This window comes from Peromyscus californicus, unplaced genomic scaffold (genome assembly GCF_007827085.1).
Source record: "Peromyscus californicus insignis strain IS unplaced genomic scaffold, ASM782708v3 Scaffold_63__1_contigs__length_240204, whole genome shotgun sequence".
NCBI classification, from domain to species: Eukaryota; Metazoa; Chordata; class Mammalia; order Rodentia; family Cricetidae; genus Peromyscus; species Peromyscus californicus.
Genome location: NW_026294577.1, coordinates 44,887 through 56,345, shown reverse-complemented (window position 1 = coordinate 56,345; position 11,459 = coordinate 44,887). Strand labels below are relative to the sequence as shown.

The 11,459-nt window shown below is 37.3% G+C and overlaps 1 pseudogene; it reads left to right on the top strand.

The window, feature by feature from the left end:
- The first annotated feature begins 2,589 nt into the window (after nucleotides 1-2,589).
- On the top strand, nucleotides 2,590-2,861 carry LOC128098165 (non-histone chromosomal protein HMG-17-like; annotated as a pseudogene).
- Nucleotides 2,862-11,459: the final 8,598 nt, after the last annotated feature.

Below are 11,459 nucleotides of genomic sequence, written 5' to 3'. Positions count from 1 at the left end.
TGGAGGAGGAGGAGCTACATATTAAGTGTGATTTTACTTGTTTCTCTGCCTTCCTCCCCCTCACATCCCCTCCTTCTCCTTTCCTCATCCTTTTCCCTTTCACACATATGCACAGATAGATAGATACAGATACACACAAACATATTTTGCTGATTTCATGTATCCATCTCAAACTAATAATGTTGAAGTTTTTTGTTTTGTTTTATTTTTAATAATGAATCCTTCTTCCAAGGATACTTTACACTGATGTGCATCTTCTTGGTACATTCTTGACCTAGACTTGGTAACACACACTTATGCTTGACTTCATCTTTCTCTATGGAATAATCAATCATTCAATATTATTGCAATTTAAATGTCATGTTTTACCCTTTCTCTAGAAACCATAGAAATATAGATGTTGATGCAATCTATTTTTCTTTTATATACTTTTTGTGGAATTAATAATGAATGTGGAGAAGTTTCTCCACTCATGCCAGCTGGCTGCATCTAGCATCAATTGTTAAGGACCCTGAAAACTATTCACATTCATAAACTCTTTACTCAAGATGCTGTCATTAATTGGCTCCCTCAGAACTTCATAAAGCTCAGCCATTCCCAGCAGCTGTAAATAAAATTCCCAGTCCTGCTTCTTATAGACACAATAAATTCATTTGTTTCCTGGTACAGACTCATGACTAAGTAGGTAGAATTATCTTTCTTCTACAGCCATCCTTCAAAGTGTGTGTGTGTGTGTGTGTGTGTGTGTGTGTGTGTGTGTGTGTGTGTGTGTGTGTGTATGTGTGTGTGTGTGTATGTGTGTGTGTGTGTGTGTTTTCCCCATCAAAAATATATTCTTCCCTCAGGTAAGGAAAACTACATCATGACATCATGAAGCACTAAATTGAAACTTGGTGTCTTTTACATTTTTGGTGAGAAAACCTTCATTCTTTTTTTTTTTTTTTTTTTTTTTTTTTTGGTTTTTCGAGACAGGGTTTCTCTGTGTAGCTTTGCGCCTTTCCTGGAACTCACTTGGTAGCCCAGGCTGGCCTCGAACTCACAGAGATCCGCCTAGGCTCTGCCTCCCGAGTGCTGGGATTAAAGGCGTGCGCCACCACCGCCCGGCGAAAACCTTCATTCTTATTCCTTACTCTGCCTACTGGACCTGACATTATCCAATGAATGTGGGGACTACAGTGCAATACTTAGATAGCAGGCAAAAGAATGTAATATGTTTAAGAAAACTAGGTGGCCACATTAATAAACATCTGTATCACATTTGTCAGTGTGCCTCAGATCCAATAAAATGTACACATTTCAAATGTGTTTTCACTGTTTTAAAAATTGCGTACAGCCAAGAGCTGCTGTCTCAACAAAGATTGATAATTCTTAAAACACTTCAAATGGTTTCCTCACATACCTCTGCTGCATATTCAACAGGCTGCATCAGATAGCTCTTATTTTGGTATTTATCTTTAGTTTCCCTAGTTCTAAAGCCTGGTAGAAACAAAACAAAAACAAAAACAATATACACACAGTGCACATCCCATGTCCACTTTATGATGCCCAGAGCATTACTTAATTCAACACTATGCTTTTGTGATATAGTCATGAATTTATTAGAAAATTACTGCATCACGTGGCCATTGTACACTAAGTTAAAACTTCCACAATGATTCCCAAACACAGTGCCACTTCACACTCTGAACTGACATGGGATCCCAGTTACTCTGTGACTCTGGGATGTTTTCAAATTGTGGGTTCCTTAAATTGTAACTTTTATTTGCATTCTCTTAATGTCTACTAATCTAATTATTTACTTTCATATATTCTTTTGTAAAATATCTGAGCAAGCCTCCCCTTCCTCTAGGGGAGGAAGGCAGAGAAACAAGTAAAATTAGTTTCTGATGAATATGTTTACCTGTTTTGATTAATTGACATGTAAATTTTCTTTATGTACCCTAAACACAAATAGTGTTTAAAATATGCAGGGTATAACCATTGTATATCAGTTTTAAATTTTTCTCACTGGCTGTTTTTGTATATAAATTTCTAGGGAAAGTCTGTGACACTCTTACAGATTATTTTGATTTCTTACTACAAAGTCTGAAGCAAGTCCCCTGTATTTATCTGGAAGTACTGAATTTTTACCTTGGTATGATTTTTTTATATATATAATTGAAAATATCTTGTAGACACTACATAGGAATTGAGTTTGATTTCTCCTCCAGGGTCATCTAACTATCCCCACATTATTGGTTAAAAAGCACTTTTTTCCTGCCTTTACAATAGCATTTTTAAAAACTTGAAGGAATAAAAATGTTCCTTGCCTTGATCAGTTTATTGAACTGCAAGATATGGAGTGTACCACCTATAGACAATGCCTCTACATACTTGGAGACCTTGGACAAAGCCAGCATTATCTACTTACAGTGTGGTACACTGTACAAAACTTGGGCCACACAGTATATTTGAAATTTATTGGAGGAATTAGTCACGAGTAACTTAGTCTTGAGGAGTGTGAAGAAGCAGTGAGAATGACCCCCAGATGGACCAAATCCGTGTACCACTGCATCCCCACCTTCAGCACCGATGTCCCTGGCCGTCGCCATGCTCAAAAGAAAGGCTGAAGGGGATACTAAAGAGATAAAGCCAAGGTAAGGGACGAGCCACAGAGAAGATCTGCAAGGTTGTCTGCTAAAGCTGCTCCTCAAAAGCCAGAGCCCAAACCTAAAAAGGCCCCTACAAAGAAGGGAGAGAAGGTCCCCAAGTAGAAGAAGGGGAAAGTTGATGCTGGTAAGGATGAGAATAATCCTGCAGAAAATGGAGATGCCAAAACAGACCAGACACAGAAAGCTGAAGGTGCTGGAGATGCCAAGTGAAATGTGTGCATTTTTGATAACTTTGTACTTCTGGTGACTGTACAGTTTGAAACACTATTTTTTATCAAGTTTTATAAAAATGTAGAATTTTGTTTTACTTTTTTTTTGGTTTTTCGAGACAGGTTTTGTTTTTTTTTTTAAGCTATGTTGTTAGCACACAAAACACTTCATTGTTTTCAGGGGGAAGGAGCGTGTGTCACTAACAAAATGTCTCCCAAGATAGACTGATGATGGTTGATGATGGAAAACATCTTTCCCTGATAATTTTGAAAGACTCCTCTTGGCTCTCAGGAGAGATGTCCTGGTGTTGACATACGTGACCACCATGGCACAAAATGCCTTGTGTGGGAAACTCTAAATTCATTTTTGTGTCTTCCTCCCCTGGACCATCAACATAGACTTAACTCCCTTCAACCCAGAGACCTGTTGGAATCTGACCCCCAAAATTGGTTTTGCTGGTCTATCAGGCAATCCAGACTTTGCAGCGGCATCATTGTGTCCTTAAAAGAGCAGCAGTTCCTTTTATGAAAGATTGTGGATCTTCAGATTGATAATTCTGCCGTGTTCATTTGGATTCTTGAAAGTCAGAGTTGGCTTGTGAAAAGTTGTTCAACAACATCATCGATGTGAACTGTCAGCCCTCACTCTAAGCTCTCACCATTTTCAAAGCATCGAATGAAGGCTCATCAGGTTTTATAGTGGATTTCTGATTTTGGCAGTCTATACAAGAAGGGAGTTTGGAAGTTCTTGTATACTGTTAATGATTGTCTGCCCATGTCCTGCCTGAAAAACCATGATTGTTTATGGAAAGTATCTTTAACAAAGCAGGATACAGTTTGGTTTGGGGGGGAAAAAAGAGTAACTTAGTCCTACAAATGTCACATCCACTTAATAAACCGTGGACCCTAGGGCTTTGGTGAGCATCTTTGCTGAGTTCTTAGAATTCATCTAGGAAATTACTAACTCTGGGGATAGTCGTGGAATCTCTAAAATAGGAAGGCATGATTTGAAGCTATTGAATGACCACGGAGTGAAAATTGGAATACTTTATTAAAACACTGTTGAACTTTAGTTTACAATATTCATTATCATGACTTTATATTGTATAACTACAAGCACACTAGTTGTGATCCTAAGATATTCTTTTGGCTTATGTAGGGACTTTACATTTCCCTATGCCTTTAGAATTGGTCTTTCATTCTCTGGTCAACACTCCTTTGGATTGAGTGGAGTCATGTTATGTCTCAGACTGGCTGGGCTTCCCTACCTGTCTCAGTGATGTCCTCATTAGGGAAGTTTCTTATAGATGTGTTTTAAGGAGGGGGCTGCTTTCAGTCACTGGAGCATTCTGCTACCACCAGATCCCAGAAGGGTTCAGGCACTACTCTGACTAAAAGGGCCCCTATCCAACCCTGAAGTGTTGCTTTACTGTAAACAGCTTTTCTGACCCTCCAAGAATTATTAAACATAAATATGAAAAAGATGAGGAAAAATAGAGGTAAAATGGGAAAGAGGTAAGAAAACAAAGAAATGAAGTAATAGAGTGAAATATCAAACAAGATTTTTCCCTGTCAAATGATAATGAAGTTCTATGATAGTTATCATTTGCTGTCAATTTGACTACATCTGGAACTCACTAAAAACCCAAGCAACTTGGTGCAACTGTGAGGGATTTTTAGTTAACTGGATTATTTGAGGTGGGAAGACACATCCTAAGACTGGGCCACATCTTGTGGAACATATAAAAAATATGGGAGAAATAAGATTTTCCTTTTTGCATGCTTGCCCTCATTCTCACTTGTAAATTCATATATCCTGCTGCCAAGGCACTCCTTCACTGATGTTAGAGCCTACTTCTTCAGGATTCTGATGTATGCTGAGGACCAGCTGAGACACTCAGCCTTATTGGCTGAACAACTGTTACATTCTGGACTTTTCTTCAGAAGATGGCCATTGTTCAACTAGCTGGACCATAGCCTGGAAGTCACTCTAATAAATCTCATACATACAAACATGCATACATATACACATACATGTCCATTCTATCCGTTCTGTTCATATAGACAACCCTGACTAACACAACTAATGCAACTTCTAAAGCACAGGTGCTTTGTACATTACTATGGTTTCATGTACAATGCCAAATACATGGCACAAGTACTTGAGAAAAATTAAATAAAACTAAAGTTAAACCACAATCATGTCTGACCTTTATCTGTCTTTTATTTTTCACACCATGGATTTGACAAAAATGTGCTACATATAAGTTATAAAAAAGAATCCTGAATTACCAACCTTAATTTATGCAACAATTTGACATTAGCTATAGCAACTTTTATGACTTCAGAATTATCAACCTATGAAACTGAAGCAAAGAGCCTCCCACATGACCTATAGATCTGTTTCACACTAAAGGCCTTTATAGATTTTACTGAAGGCTGAGAAACATTTCTATTGGAAATGGCAACTTATATTAACATTGCTTATGAAAGCTTGCCAGTTTCATACTTGCAATTGAATTTTGAAAGTGAAAATTTTTTATATTTTAAAATAATGTAGAGTTTCATTTTATCTGCTTAAAGCACTTCCCTTTATATGGATTATACCAAATATTATTAACTTTCAGGGTTTTATTTAATAGATAAAGGCAAGTCCTACTGGCTATAAATTATCAGTCTGGTGATATAGAGCACTAAGTTAGGGCCCCTTAAGGATCTTTGGTAATCTTGAAGTTTTAGAAAACAAGTAAAGCCTTGATGGCTCTTATGAGTTTCAGTTTATCACAGAGCAATCCTGTCTCAAAAGCAAACAAACATACAAACAACACTGCCTCAGAGAAAGGGAGGTGCCTTGTCCAAGAACAAATCTTAGCAGGGAGGAAGCATCCAAGGTATGCTAATACATGTTCTGGTTCTGTTTCCCAAATGCAGGACATACCTGAGACTCATCTCCACTCTGTCTCCTCCCCATCCTCAAGTGTTGACCAGGAGGGCACTATGCTAAGTATTTTCCAAGCAACTCCCAAGTTACATCACCATCACATAGACACTGAGAAGCTAATTTAAGGTGAGTACACAAACGTACTTTATTCAATAAATTACACGTGTGCTCCAGTGAAAGTTACCATAAATAAAATCAGAGATGCATTTAAGGGCTTCATTGGGGGCTAGAAAGATGCTTCAGTGCTTATGAGCCCTTGCTGTCTATGGAAAAGACCTGAGTTCAGTTCCCAGCACCCATGTTGGACGCTGACAGACCCCTTACTCTGGATTCAAGGAACCTGACCCCATTTCTGGCTTCTCCTTCTGCAGCCACCTGTACTCACAAGTGCACACACACACACACACACACACACACACACACACACACACACACACACATACCCTGTACATAAATGAAAATAATTGGAAAATAAATCTTATAAAGACTTAGCTAAATGATGTCCATAATATCTGATTAGTAATACATTGTCCTATAGTTATATGAGATGTAAATTTAGTGTAAAATAAACTTAATAATATTGACTACTTCATTCATTTATAAGCCTTTCCAATGACATAAGGAGTTTAATGATAATGATATATATTATTATATAAAAGCTATCAAAAATAGAATCTCATGCAGTTTTTCATTCCTCTTGTCTCGCTACATTGTTTTATAATTTTCAGTTGTGACATACATCAATCACATAGAAAATAATAAAGCGAGCATTTACAAACAACACTGCATGTCTATTTCATCCGCTTCTCTCCAGTTACAGTCAGAAACTCTAAAATAGTGTTGTTGAATCCCACAACATGCTATGAGACAGCCCTTGACAAAATATCATTTATATTCTTCAAACTCACAACCTACAGGGAAACATTAGCTTCACAAAATTCTTTAGGTCAAGTTCCCAGGGGCTTGTGATGGGTCTTTTAAATGAACACAGTTACTGAAGCTGTAAGGTTGGAATGGAAGAGTTTCAAAGATTAATACAAGAAATTGAGTGTTTAAAATGGACCTTGGGAAGTTGTTTAACAAGTGAGCAGTTTGTCGGGATAAATAGATATGGAGGAATTTTTTTTTAGGCAAACAATGGTTTTATTTATGACTTTAGTCTTAATTGTTCTCGGGAAAATGCCTTCTGAAACAAGCAGCAAATATATCATGGACAGCTCAACTGCACTGGATCAGGACAATGTTAGCTCTTGCTACTGTATGTGTCTCTGTGTGTGTGCGTGTGTGTGTGTGTGTGTGTGTGCGTGCGTGCGTGTGTGTGTGTGTGTGTGTGTGTGTGTGTGTGTGCATGTGTGTGCATATGTGTGTATGTGTGTGTGCATGTGTGTGTATGTGTGTGTGTGTGTGCATGTGTGTACGGATGTGTGCATGTGCATGTGTACATGTGTGTGCGCGCATGTGTGTGTGTGTGTGTGTGTGTGTGTGTGTGTGTGTGGTGTGTATGTTATGATGCATGCTCTAAAGCAGTAACACTGTATGTAAGAATAGAAAATATTATGAGCAAACTGAATTAAGGAATACATGAAAATATATGAAGGACATTTTGAAAACTGAAAGATTTGGGAAATGTTCATAGTTGTATACTGCTAAATATAAAAGAAAGGGAACACATAAAGAGGGAGTGGTTCTTTCTTTTATATCAAAAATGTGTAAATTTATTAGGAAAAGCAAAATCAAGACAACTAGTGTTCATCCCTCCAGCTGGGGTGGGGATTCTCAGTTATACAGCTGTCTGAAATGCTCATGCTGGTGTAAGAAACAATATAAACCCACTGGGTCTGCCATCTCTGCCCTGAGGGGGGTGAATAATCCAAACTAGACACACTGAGAAGCGTGCTTTACTGCCCTGCAGGGTATTTCTCAGTGCATCAAATTAGACAAACAAGTTAACCAGTAACCTTTTCCTATTACCTTCTTTTCTATTAATTATAATGTCATTATTTTGAAATCAATGTACAATTCATGTATGTAAGTTTGGTGTCACTCTTTTTTTTAATAAAAACCCATATGTGGTCCCAAAAACTTAAAATATTTACTAGTTCACTAATAATAATTTACATTTGGTAGTATTTAATTAATTTTTCAAAAATCCTGAGATGTCTCATGTCTTTTCACCACCAATGAAACACTTTATTCTGGGCTAGAGAGATGGCTCAGAGGTTAAGAGCACAGACTGCTCTTCCAGAGGTCCTGAGTTCAAGTCCCAGCAACCACATGATGGCTCCCAACATCTGTAATGAGATCTGGTGCCCTCTTCTGGCATGCAGGCATACATGCAAACAGAACACTGTATATATAATAAATAAATCTTTTTTTAAAAAAAGAACACTTCATTCTTATTCCTGGGACAGAGCTGTATTACACTTTCCAATATTCTATGTATCCAATATCAGTATCCTATTGATTTGGGCTCTGTATTACATACCACTGAATAGACCATGAGGATATTTATTGACTGCTTGACTTCCAGTCCTGATTTGTCAAAACTTTTCAAGTTCTGGTACTCATTATTATTAACCATTGATTAAGACAATATCTGTACCAAAGTTCAGGTCAATTAGAGACGGAGCTGGGAAGACCTGGGGAAGACAACCAAGGGGATGGTGATCCTTTGGCTCACACGGCAAAAGCCAAACATCTGTTTTATCTGGGACATTGTATTTAGGAGGTTATTTGTACAGTAATTAGCATTACCTTGTTTGATATTACACTAGTACATCAAGTTAAAAAAATTATCTGACCTTGAAAATAAGCAAAATTACTAAAGAAATGATTACCTTCAAGTTTTGTGATGTACTGAAGGCATCACTGAGTTTACTCCTTTATCACTCAAAACTGAACACTTCTGTGATTCCTGACTTCATAAAATCCTGGGTACAATTTACTCAAAGAAGTCTGCCATTGCACTTGTAATAAATATTTATCATGTATTTATCTACAAATGAGTATTTTCATAAAATGTCTTCTAAGAATTAAATATGATAGTTTTCAAGCACCTAACTTATTTAGAAGGTTTTACTTCAAGAAAACTTCTGTTTCATGTATCCATACAATGTATATGTGCATATTTTCTGTATTATACATAATGTGTATATATATAAACATATATATACATCATGTTTCTATTTCTTCAGCATATAGTTACAGCACACAAGTGCTTATGCATGAATTTTTAAAAGATTTATTTAATTTTAATTATGTGTATGCTTATGTGTCTGTGTTGTTACCTGCCCTTGAGTGCAGTGCCCATAGAGGCCAGAAGAGGGCATCAGATCTCCTGGCACTAGAGTGGAAGGAAGCTGTGAGTTCCTAAGAAGGAAACTGAACTCAGGTCTTCTGTGTATGCTCTTGACCATTCAGACATCTCCCTGGCCCAGGAGAATATTTTTCAAGAAACAAAATACTAACAAAAAGAATAAGAAAGACATAAAGAAAAAATATCAAAATATTGAGAAAATGTATTTCTACTACAAACAGGTACCAGACAGGGTGAGAAGAATTAGTGATATTTTAGGCCTGCTATTAGGTGCTTAAAAACTATCATATTTAATTCTCAGAAGACATTTTATGGAGACACTCAATTGTAAAAATATATATATAATAAATATTTATCACAAGTGCAATGGCAGACTTCTTTGAGTAAATTGTATCTAAGATTTTATGAAGTCAGGAATCACAGAGGTATTTTACAGTCTCCTGTAACTCCAGTTACAGAGGACACCATATCACTGGCTTCCATGGACACCTATAGTATTCACTAGTATGTAGAGCATATATACACATACAGGCAAATGCACATACAATAAATCTTTTTTAAAGACTGGCTTGCTCCTTTTTAAAGGATCTTCAAGTACAAACTGTGGGGACATGGGGGCTCTGTCTAACTCACTTGCACTGGATACAGCAGTCAGATTGTTTGGGATTGCTGCTGTTCTTACTGTTATAATAATGAAATGCCTAAGGCAACCTGACTCTGTATAGTAAAGAGGGTAATTTTTTCACCCAAGTTTGGAGGCTGAAGTTCCAAAATGGGGATTCCTATTTGTTTTGGCCTCTGGTGAAGTTTAAGTACTGAATGATCACACAGCAGGGAAACATAAGAAGAAGACATCTCATGAGAAACAGGAAGCCAGCAAGTGGCTGAGGGTAGGGGTTGACTTGTAACAACAGCTCATTCTGACCATCTCTTCTGACTGTAGCTCCTGAGGACTACAGGAGTTTATGGTTGCTTTTACCTTTTAAACATCTTCTCCCTTCAGTGTTTCCACAGGATCACCACATTCATCCCATATACAAGCTATCACATCAATAAATGGATAAAATAAGTTTCTAGCCCAATGGAATATATTTACACATGAACTGTAACAAGCTGGTTAAAAAATATATAAGGAAGATAGGCTTAATGCCAGCTGAATATGTTTCTGACTGACACAGAGAATGTGATAATTGTAAGAAGTAATGCATGAAATGGGATCAACACAGTTGTCACTACAGTGAAGACCTGAACAAAGTGAGGACAGAAGTCAGAGAAATATCTCAGACATGAACGTCCAGGAGAAATATACAGATAGCATGGATGCTGGCACATTCAGGAAATAAAATAGTAAAGCCTAGGGGTGGGGAATATAGCTCAACAGTAGAGTATTTAGAATGCATGAGATATATGAGGTCTATCAATACATCAGTACAGCAAATATGTATATACTAATATATGTGTACATTAGTATATATGCACATATATTAGTGGCCTTTATAAACTGGCTCAGGAAAGGAAATAGAGATCCTGGTTGCAGCTCAGTGAAGCCCACTTTGACTTCTGACCTACAGATATGTAAGATGAAAACAAGATGTGTGATGCCACCAAGAGTGTGGACATCTGTTATAAAGTCATAGAGAACAACAAAGGAAGATAAATATATAAAAAGTCGGTATGGTCATGTCCATGTAAACTGAATGTCGTTTTTCTCATAATCTACTTGACAACATCAAAACTACAGTGGCAATATAAAGCTACTTACTACGTATGATACAACTTACACACACACATGCACACACACATGCATTCATGCACCTTTCTATAGGTGAGTACATATGATGTGTATTACAAAAATTGCATAAATTACAGACATCTAATGGGATATTTACATCATAATAATACTTGAAAGTAATAACTAGACTAACACTCTTGAACATTATTCAGTGCAATTGCTGCTCAGATAGAATCACTGTCGGTTATCTAAGTGTTATTGGCAAGGGATTCACCCAACTGCAATTACATTTAAAAATTGATTTAGCCGGGCAGTGGTGGCCCACGCCTTTAATCCCAGCACTCGGGAGGTAGAGCCAGGTGGATCTCTGTGAGTACGAGGGCAGCCTGGGCTGCCAAGTGAGTTCCAGGAAGCTCCACAGAGAAACCCTGTCTCAAAAAACCAAAAAAAAAATGATTTAAAAAAAGTATGGACTCCAGTGAAAGTCTAGAATGATAGTTTACTTCAGGAGATCTCCATGATGGAAACATTGTCTCCACCACCACCCACCAGCAAGCCTCTTATAGTAAACAAGGCAGCCTCAACAACTAAGACTGCTCCATAATGACTG